We start from the raw sequence: 10,985 nt of genomic DNA, 5'->3' as shown, positions 1-10,985 counted from the left end.
TTCAGTCTCGTTCAGTTCCAGTTATCCAAGTGACGTCTCTCCCCATTATGCAACGTGCGGCAGAGTAGGGCTCGTATTGCCCCAAATAGAGTCGTGTTTATCCTACTACGTTTGTTCAACGTATCGTTCGCTATTTACGAGTAAGCCTTCATTACGAGTCAAAGACCACGTGAAGTGGGTAATTGTGTGTCTACATAGAGCACTTATTGCCGCGTGCTAATAGGATAGTAACGTCAAGTTCAACCGTGGACCACCGCGCACCACGGAGGATACCTACACCGGTGATTGCAGAGCCACTTTCCGGCAGGATTACTATTATTATTCTTCATTCTTCACCAAGCTGCTGGAGCAGAGAACCGTCTACACCCACTGCTGTGGGATCTACACATGCCCGTGAGGACATCACTCGAGCCCGTCTCTGTCGGAGCAGAGACTCCACGGCTTCACCTGCGCGGCGCGCACACTGAGAGTACAGAGGCTGCCTTTCCCCGCTGACACAGGGAGTAATTGTCCCTGTGGAACCATTGACTTTGTATAGAGCATTGCCTCCCCCTGCTGGCTTACAACCGGTAGTAACCTCCCTACCATTATTCCCTAGATAATTCCTAATATTCAGTATTGACTTGCCTACGCACATTCTTTGCCTTATAAGCGCATTCAATATAAAGTATATTTTGTATCCTTTTGCTGTAATAAATATTCTAAACGAGTATTTGTGTGGAAACCGTTTCATTGTGGAGAAGTTCTCATCTAATATACTTGTGTACAGTATAGCCAGTAATGTACATAACACGGTAGTGGTTTAATGATACCAATACTTGATTAATACAGTCAGGGAATTGTACCCCTCAGTTACAATTGGTCCTTCGAGCCGGAGAAGAATTAGCGTAATATTAATATAATATTAATATTGACATGGCCGATGACGAACACTCCACAAACGGTTCTCCTAAGCTAGATCGCCCGCAGCGCAGACGGCAGCCACCTCCCTATCTAGAGGCATACGCTGTCAGTCCAATACCTAGCTTTAAAAGGAAATTAGATACGGATAAAATAACTAAAGCGGATAGTAAAATTATGTCCGACTCCATCAACCAGGATACCCCGACCACAGAGGCCCTAGTGGGTTCTAATGTAACTGACCAAGCTCACGGTGGGGACCAGGAGGGAACTGACACGACTTTATCCCCCGACAACGTCGACAAGGTAGTCCCCGGAGAGCTCCAGGATAAAGAAAGCCCTCCCGGGATGGAACCCGACCCACCACAAGAAGGGACGCGCACCCAGGAGATGGATCTCCTCGGTACGCAACAGGAGAACGGGTCTCCAACAAGTACTGGCGGGAGCCGATCGCCCCGAACGCCGTCTTCCCCCAGCGCGGCGGACAAGATGCTGGCGCAAGCACTCATCGCCACCCTGGCAGCCTCCACCGAACGCGATCGACTTCAAGCGCAACAGACGCGCGAGCGCGAACAGTTTGCAGGCGAGCGAGAGCGCTTCCAGGCGCAACAAAGGAGTAAAGTCGACCGCATAAGACTGGAGACCAGACGCCTCCAGACAGAAGAGAACATTGAGAGAAGCCGCGCCGATGCACAGCACGCCGCCGCCAATGCACAGCGCGACGTCGCAAATGCACAGCTCCACGCCGCCCATGCCAGCGCCAATGCCCAGCGCGACGCCGCCAACGCACAGCGCGACGCCGCCCAGGCCAGCGCCAATGCGCAGCGCGACGCCGCCAATGCCCAGCACGAAGCAGCGCGCGACGCAGCCCATGCCCAGCGCGAGGCAGAGCGCGACCGGCTGCAGGCGGAGCTGATGGACAAACTGGTTGCCATGGCGACACCCCCTCACTCCGCACGGAGCTCTCAGAGATCGTCAAGACATGGGTCTAGGACACATTCCCCTACCCGACGAAGCGACCCGGGACTCCGCCAACAGGAGGATCCTGTCCACGTCTCCGAACCCCCTTCCCGGCTGGTCCATACGAGACCCAGCAACCGGGAAGAATCGGACCATGCCGAGAGACTGAACAGAAGACTCCAGGTCCTAGCAGAGGGAGAGGAGGAGGAAGAGGAGGAATGTCAAGCCGACCAGCAGCAACGTACTCTGGCCCAGGAGGCCCAGTACAGCCCCGACCAGCAGCAACGTACTCTGGCCCAGGAGGCCCAGTACAGCCCCGACCAGCAGCAACGTACTCTGGACCAGGAGGTCCAGTACAGCCCAGAAGTCAGCCCCGAGGCCCTGCGCTACAAACCCCCGACTCAACTCACGGGTGAGTTTGACGCACCGCCAGCCCCGAGGGACAGCACCTGGGTACCCGACCTTCGGTACCCACCAAGTACCAGCCCAAGACGACACGCACGGGGAGACTCGCCTAGGAGGCCTCTTCCCCAACGCTCACCGATGTGCCAGTCATCCATGACATCGTACCTTGGCGCACCGACGTTTCCAGACTTCACCCATGAGAACCGAGCACAGTACACGGAGCTACGGATGTGCTTAGAGACAATGATGGTTGATGTAGCTGATGAACGCCACAAGTATGCTACCCTATTGAAGCACCTCAAGGTGCCCCGAGCGCACAATATAGCGCTGGCCTATGCCAACTCTACTACCCCATACACAGCGGCTCTAGCAGCACTCGACCAACGGTATGGACGCGTATGGGACTACGTGATACAGGAGATAAGAGACATTGACCGTCTCCCCCCAGCCAGAGACAACAGAGCGCTAGATGACCTGTCTATCAAGGTACAGTCCCTGGTAGGGATGCTGGGGTCCCAAAAGGAAAAGGGTATCTACGAACTGTACGCTAACTCTAACGTAGAGAGGATATTAGAGAAGCTCCCTCCCGCCCGACAAGAGCGCTTCAGGCGGCAGAGAGACTACCGCGACCCCAACGGTCCAGAGGCATCCCTCCTAGACCTATCTGAGTTCCTCGCCAGGGAGGTCAGTAGCCTACGACTCGACACGTTCGTATGGAGTGGACCAAGCCCAAGACTCGGACCTCGGGGACAAACGGATAACCGCCGGTTGGTGACCGTTATGCACCAATCAGAATCAGTACCGAGCAGCAAGAACCACAGTACCCCCTCGACGAAAGAGGACCAGTGGAAGATTGAGTGCCAGTACTGTGAGGGAGAACATCGGCTGTATCAGTGCGAAGATTTCAAGAAGCTGACCACGGATGATGTGAGTCAGTGGGTCAAGGACCACCGCCGCTGCTTCCGCTGCGCGCGCAGCCACCTAGCAGCTGAGTGCCGCTTGAAGAAGAAGTGCAGCAGGTGCGGTGGCACCCACCTGGAGGTCCTGCATGACATCAACAGGCGTCAGCCAGGACAACAGAGTGGGCCCGTCGCGGTAATGTACCATGCCGAGGCGGTGGCACCAGCACCAAAGTTCCACCAGACCGCTCCCTGGTGTCCCGACTGCTACGGCAGACACTGGGAGCCACGGTGCGACTCGCACCATATAGATTCTACGTCACCACCCACAGGAGTGCTCCACATTGACCAGCATAGCGGGACCCCCCGTGTGCTCCTCAAAGTGGTCAGAGTGCTCCTGAGCTACGAGGACAAGGTCCTGGACACTTACGCCGTCCTGGACGATGGGTCTGAAAAGACTCTCCTCCTCGCTTCCGCAGCAGCCCAGTTGGGCCTGCGAGGTGTCAAAGATACAATGACCATACGCACCATCAGAAGGGACCAGAAGACCATAACGGGTGAAAAGGTCTCCTTCAAGATAGCAGCGGTGGACCAGCCCGAGAAGCAGTATAGTATAACTAACGTCTTCACCAGCCACGACATAGGCCTGTCTCAGTACACCTACCCCATCCCACAGCTGATGGCTAAGTATGTGCCCCTACGTCAACTACCTATACCGCTTATCGACGGCGCCACACCGACCCTGCTCATCGGCTCCGACCACGCGGACCTCATTCTCCCAATTGAGGCAGCCCACGTCGGACCCAAAGGATGCCCAGTCGCGGTTCAGACCCGACTGGGATGGACGCTCCAGGGCCCCCTCTACGGACTTGACAGTCAACCCACGTCCACACGCTGCCTACACACAGAGGCGAGCGACACCGGCCTCTCCCCCGTACAGCAGAGGCTATTGACATTAAGCGAGAGGCCTGTGAGAGAACCGTGGGCACCAGAGGGAGTTCGGAACTCCACCCCCCTCAGCTGCGCTCCAGACGTGGCTGACCTCGAACCCAGCACCCCAAGCGACTCCTTGACGGGGCGGCCGGGACCGGCCCCTCCTCAGACGGGGTACAGAGCAAACAAGAGAAACAGAAGGAGGAGGAGAAAGCACAGATCGAAGCAGTCTCAGGCCCGCTCCCTCCTAAGCCCCCCTTCATCCCGTCCAGTCGTCATGACCATAGACCAGTCACCACCCCGAGCTGCGTGGCCGGCCGGCCGCGTAAGCAAAGTGACCACTGGTGCCGACGGAAAGGTCAGAGTGGCAGAAGTGCTCGGCCAAGGGCGGACCTACAACCGACCCGTGGCGAGGCTGATAGAGTCGCCAAGGCTCCCCGACTCGCTTAATGATGACCATGACCCCTGACTTTGTGACCTGCCGACCCCTCACAACGGACATTGAGTAGTGGACAGTGCGGTTAATCTGTCTCTGCTTAGCTAATTAGGTGGGACTAATTAGGGGGCGGCTGTTACAAAGGGTCAGATTAAACCGAATATATATATTTATTTATTGATATATATTGCATAGTATTTGTATATCGTTTGATATCCCTTGTATATTCTTTGTACATATACACAGAATGTCCCTTTAACCTAGTAGTTACTATAGCCCATAATATTTCATTCTCCTATTGGATGGCGTGCCACCAGGCGCCAGTGACTTACCCCCTAGAGCCGACTTGAAAGCTACCGACGAGACATGCCCTTACTAGCCCCAGCTCCGCGCAGGAATACGGCTACCAAAAGCAGAGCGGCACTATTTGTCCACCGTGCATATAAATATGGCGCAAGAAATGTAGAATTCCTCTTAGTCCCTTGTCCCGTTCAGTCTCGTTCAGTTCCAGTTATCCAAGTGACGTCTCTCCCCATTATGCAACGTGCGGCAGAGTAGGGCTCGTATTGCCCCAAATAGAGTCGTGTTTATCCTACTACGTTTGTTCAACGTATCGTTCGCTATTTACGAGTAAGCCTTCATTACGAGTCAAAGACCACGTGAAGTGGGTAATTGTGTGTCTACATAGAGCACTTATTGCCGCGTGCTAATAGGATAGTAACGTCAAGTTCAACCGTGGACCACCGCGCACCACGGAGGATACCTACACCGGTGATTGCAGAGCCACTTTCCGGCAGGATTACTATTATTATTCTTCATTCTTCACCAAGCTGCTGGAGCAGAGAACCGTCTACACCCACTGCTGTGGGATCTACACATGCCCGTGAGGACATCACTCGAGCCCGTCTCTGTCGGAGCAAAGACTCCACGGCTTCACCTGCGCGGCGCGCACACTGAGAGTACAGAGGCTGCCTTTCCCCGCTGACACAGGGAGTAATTGTCCCTGTGGAACCATTGACTTTGTATAGACCATTGCCTCCCCCTGCTGGCTTACAACCGGTAGTAACCTCCCTACCATTATTCCCTAGATAATTCCTAATATTCAGTATTGACTTGCCTACGCACATTCTTTGCCTTATAAGCGCATTCAATATAAAGTATATTTTGTATCCTTTTGCTGTAATAAATATTCTAAACGAGTATTTGTGTGGAAACCGTTTCATTGTGGAGAAGTTCTCATCTAATATACTTGTGTACAGTATAGCCAGTAATGTACATAACACGGTAGTGGTTTAATGATACCAATACTTGATTAATACAGTCAGGGAATTGTACCCCTCAGTTACAATCAGTGTTTCACATTTGGATCTAGCAAATAATAAGAATAGTTTCAAATGATTCAGTTTAAAAATAGTCATCAGTAAGAAGTAAAAAGTGCAATAACCGACACATGAATTTGATAGGCAGTGTAAAAGAGTAGGCAGGGTAAGAATAAATACAAGTTGTGTCAGGATATCCCTGATGTTTCCTCTTGCCACTAGGTGGTAGCAGATATCTATCAGTGAAATGCCTGAGCAAAGAGATAGGTTTTAAGTTGTCTTTTAAAGATGTCTAGCGAGTTGGCTTCCCTGATGTTTTGGGGTAGTTTGTTCCATAGTTTTGGGGCATAGTTGATAAAGGCGGCATTACCGATCCTCTTTTGACTGCTTCTGGGAGCCTCTAGTAGTCCAGCAGCTGATGATCGCAGTGTTCTTGCTGGTGTGTAATTTATTAGAGTGTTGGCGATGTAGCTAGGTCCCTGTCCATTTAGAGCTTTGTATGTAAGGAGAAGGACCTTAAAGTCAATTCTAAATGTTACAGGAAGCCAGTGTAAAGCGGCTAGGACTGGACTAATGTGCTCTCTCCTTTTGGTTCTAGTTAGCAGTCGGGCTGCAGAGTTTTGGATTAGCTGAAGCCTCTCTGTGGTTTTCTTAGGGAGACCTGTGAAAAGTGCATTACAGTAGTCTAACCGGCTAGATATGAATGCATGAATTAGCTTCTCAGCATCGTTCTGATTAATAAATGGTCGTACTTTTGCTATATTTCTGAGATGGAAGAACGATGTTTTCGTCACTTTGCTAATATGAGAATTGAAGTTCAGTTCTGAATCTATGATAACCCCAAGACTAGTGACCTCAGATTTGATCCAAGGGGTTAGTCCCCCCAGGTTCTTTATTAATGTTTCTTTTTTAGTTTTGGAGCCGATAATTAGAATTTCAGTTTTGTTCTCGTTTAGTTTCAGGAAGTTCTTACTCATCCATTTATTTATTGCCAGTAAGCAGTCTGTAATGGAGCTAATCGCTGTATCATTTGGTTCAGCAGATATGTACAGTTGTGTATCATCCGCATAGCTATGGAAATCTACATTATGTTCTCTGATGATATCACCCAGCGGTAACATGTAAAGGGAGAAGAGTAAAGGACCTAAGCAACTCCCTTGTGCAACTCCATAGTTGTTGTCGTATATATCAGACATGTGATCTCCTAGTTTAACATAGAATTTCCTCCCTCTGATGTATGTTTTAAACCAGCCCAGCACATGGTCTGAGAAACCGACATGGTTTTCAAGACGATCGATTAGAATATCGTGATCGATTGTATCAAATGCTGCACTAAGATCTAACAGGATAAGGATGGAGATCTTATTCTCGTCAGAGTTTAGTCTGAGGTCACTGATTATTTTGGTGAGGGCAGTTTCAGTGCTATGATATTTTCTGAATCCTGACTGAAATTCTTCTAAGATGTTGTTTTCTTCAAGAAAGGAATTTATTTGAACTGAAACTATCTTTTCAAGTACTTTACTAATGAATGGTAGGTTGGATATTTGACGATAATTTGCCATTTCATTACTATCCAAGTTAGGTTTTTTTAGTAATGGCTTTACAACTGCTGTTTTAAAGGCATCCGGGAAAATACCAGTCCTAAGGGAAGTGTTTATGATATCTAGCACAGGGCTTGAAACACTATTAAATACCCGTTTGAAGAAAGCTGTAGGTATAGGGTCAATGTCTGAGGTGGAGGAGTTACATTCTGAGACAGTTTTGCAGAGTACATCTAATGTGATGCATGTGAAACTTCTCATGGTTACATTGCACGGTTTGCCGCAATCAACTTTATTTCCATCATGAGTAATGCTGGCCCTGATCAAGGTTATTTTGTTGTTAAAGAATAGTGCAAGTTCTTCACACTTAACCGTTGATGACTGAGGAGGTGTAGGGGCAGTGTTGAGTAGTACATTAATAGTGGAAAAGAGGATTCTGGAGTTTCCAGCATTTTCTGTAATGATTTTAGAGAAGTAATCTTTCCTTGCTAAGTGGATGGTTTTATTATAAGCAGTTAAAGCATCTTTGTATATATCACAGCATATGGTGGTTTTTGTTTTTCTCCATTTTCGCTCCGCTGCACGACATTTCCTTTTTTCTTCGTTGACCGTATTATAGTTTAACCAGGGCGAGACTCTAGTTTTCTTTTTCGTTTTTAATGGGGCGACAGAATTTAATATAGATGACATTGCATCATTGAGATTTTCTACCATTTCATTTAGAGAGCTGTCATGATTGTGTGGTTCATGTAGTCTGATAAGATCAATGAACTTTGATTCAGCTTTGTCGTTTAGGAGCCTCTTTTTAACTATGATTTCTTTTTTTGTTTTAGTAAGGGTTATTTGAGTATCAAAAAATATACAGTGATGGTCGGAGAGAGGTAATTCAGTTATTGAGATATTTGTTATGCTTAGCCCAGTTGTTGTTATAACTAAGTCTAGTGTATTCCCAAGCCGGTGAGTTGCATTTGTTATATGCTGTATTAGGTCAAAGCTATCCAGTAGATTTTTTAGTTCCATAGTTTTGGAGTCTGTTTTCTTATTAAAATGGATGTTCAGGTCTCCATTTAGGATCACCTTATCATATCCGGTAACACATAGTGAGATCAGTTCAGAGAGCTCCTGTATAAATAGACTGCTGAGGACAGCCTGCTCTGCAGCTGGACATGCAAGGTGTGTGGTCCCCACGCTGCCCGATAGGGTGAGTCCCTACACACCGTAGCCCTGTAGTGATATTACTACCACCCAAATCACGCGTGCCTGACTGACCAACGCCGGTCTTCCGGTCGGGGGAGGCACTAACGTAATACCCGGCCTGGCGAGGGCGGGGCTGTGGGAACCCACGCTGCGACCTCCTGGGCCTAGAGTTCAAGTTTCTTTCAAGTTTCTTTAATAGTTGTCATACAGAAGTACAGAATACTTTTATACAAAATGCTTCTTACTGTTTCGCTCCAGAGACTGTGTTAGACAAGATAGTATGAAATAAAATAGTATAGCATGTAAAATAGAAGTAAAAATAGAGGTCACAGTGTTCAGTATAGACATATGTACAATGTTCGATGCAGAATAGAAGTAACTGAGTTACCATACAATATACAATATACTATGCAATGTACTAATATACAATACTATATAGTGCAGAGCAGAAATGGGATGAGGTACAATTTAGGTACAATTTACAGTAAGGTGTGCGAGTTGTAGTGCAAATCCTTTACCAATAAATATAAAGTGTGTTTAGGTGTTCTAAAGTGTGTAAAGTGGGTGCTGCAGTGAGTTGCCCGTTTAAAGTGCGTGTGGATGTGTGTGCTGTGTGCATTTGATGGTTGCTGCATAGTGTTTATTGTTCGTTGAGCAGCCTGATGGCCTGGCGATAGAAGCTCCTTCTGAGTGGGCGGCTAGGTGGTGTAGTGGGCAAGGCACTCGCCACCAGTGTGGAGACGCTAGGATTCGCGTGTTCGAATCCAGCTCTCCACATTGTTTTCAGTTTAGCTGGTCGTCCGCAGTAATACACATTGGCCGTATTACGGGGAGGGAAAACTGAAGGGTGGGGATCGAACGCTGTGAACAAGCGACTCCTACAAGTCGGTTGGTGCGCCTGCGCAGTAGAATCAGGAAGTGTCGGGGGCAGCGTGAGCCTCCCACGCGTTACTCCTCGACACTGAGAGATCGAGCTGCGCAGGTGAAAAGATGCGACTGCTGTTACCTCAAGTACCGGAGGGGACTTGTGCTATGTATGACTTAGTCCACATTGCAGCCGGCTTGTGGGAGGCAAGAAACAGCGTTCGTGACAGGGGAGGGTTGAATTGGATGATACGAAATTGGGATGGGAGAAAAATATAGAAAAATGGGAGAAAAAGTGGATCCAAAAAAAAAGAAGCTCCTTCTGAGTCTTTCTGTGCTCGCCTTAAGACTCCGGTATCGCTTGCCTGACCGCAGCAGTTCAAAGAGGCAGTTGTTCGGGTGACTGGAGTCCTTGATGATTCTCTTAGCCTTCCCCCTGCACCGCTTGTTGTAAATGTTCTGGAGGGTGGGAAGCCCCCCTCCAATTGTGCGTTCGGCTGAACGTGTCACTCTTTGTAGTCTGCTACGGTCTTGTGCAGTGCTATTCCCAAACCAGGAGGCGATGTTGCCAGTCAGGATGCTCTTGATTGTACATGAGTAGAAGTTCCTAAGGATCTTCTGACTGACTTGGAACTTCCTTAGGCGCCTGAGGAAGTAGAGGCGTTGTCGTGCCTTCTTCACAACACTGTCAATGTGTGTGGTCCATGTCAAGTCCTCGGATATGTGGGCTCCGAGGTACTTGAAACTGTTCACTCTCTCAACCGGTGCCCCGTCGATGCTGAGGGGGCTGTAGTCCTTGACCCCCGACCTCCTGAAGTCCACAATCATCTCTTTTGTTTTGCTGACGTTCAGGGAGAGGCAGTTCTCCTGACACCACTGTGACAGATTCTCTACCTCTACAGATTCTCCCTCTGACAAATTTTTTAGATACAGGGAACCCTGCTCCGTCGACAGACACAACACCAGGCTCACCAAACACAGACGCAGGACGTGTGGTGTGGGAGCCGCTTGACAACACAGCATTCTCATAGACAGACCCAGGCCTAGCTAGCAACTGGGTGTCAGCCCCTGTCACCATGAGAAGCGAAATGTGGGGCCGCTTGCGCTTCACTGGAAGAACACGGCCCAGAGCCAAAGGGGACAAATCAGAGCCCTGAGTCCTGTAGTGTAGCGGGGGGGAGTAACCGGAGAGCGTGCTAGATGGCAACGGTTTTTTAGGGCATGCCCATCTAATGTAGCCGATCCCTCGGCCGCCGAGGCTGTGGGCCTTGTGATCACCTGTTTTCTTTGTGTCCAGGGTATCTCAGGCGGGGGAAACATGGCCACTGGCCGGGGGGCTCGCCGCAGCCGCCGGCGAGGCCGTGCTCTCACCTCTGGCTGTGCGGTGTGGGGCGGTGTGGAGCCTAGGTCAAATACCGCCCGCGCCCCTGCGGACAGACCAAAAAGTCCATCTGCGGAGAGGGGAGCCCTGAGGAGGGGAAGTCTCCTCTCCTCCTCAAGGAGAGATTGCTCCAACCAAAGATGCCTGTGA

This window comes from Notolepis coatsorum, assembly GCF_963971535.1.
Source record: "Notolepis coatsorum genome assembly, chromosome: 8".
NCBI classification, from domain to species: domain Eukaryota; kingdom Metazoa; phylum Chordata; class Actinopteri; order Aulopiformes; family Paralepididae; genus Notolepis; species Notolepis coatsorum.
Note: the sequence above shows the minus strand (reverse complement) of the source record.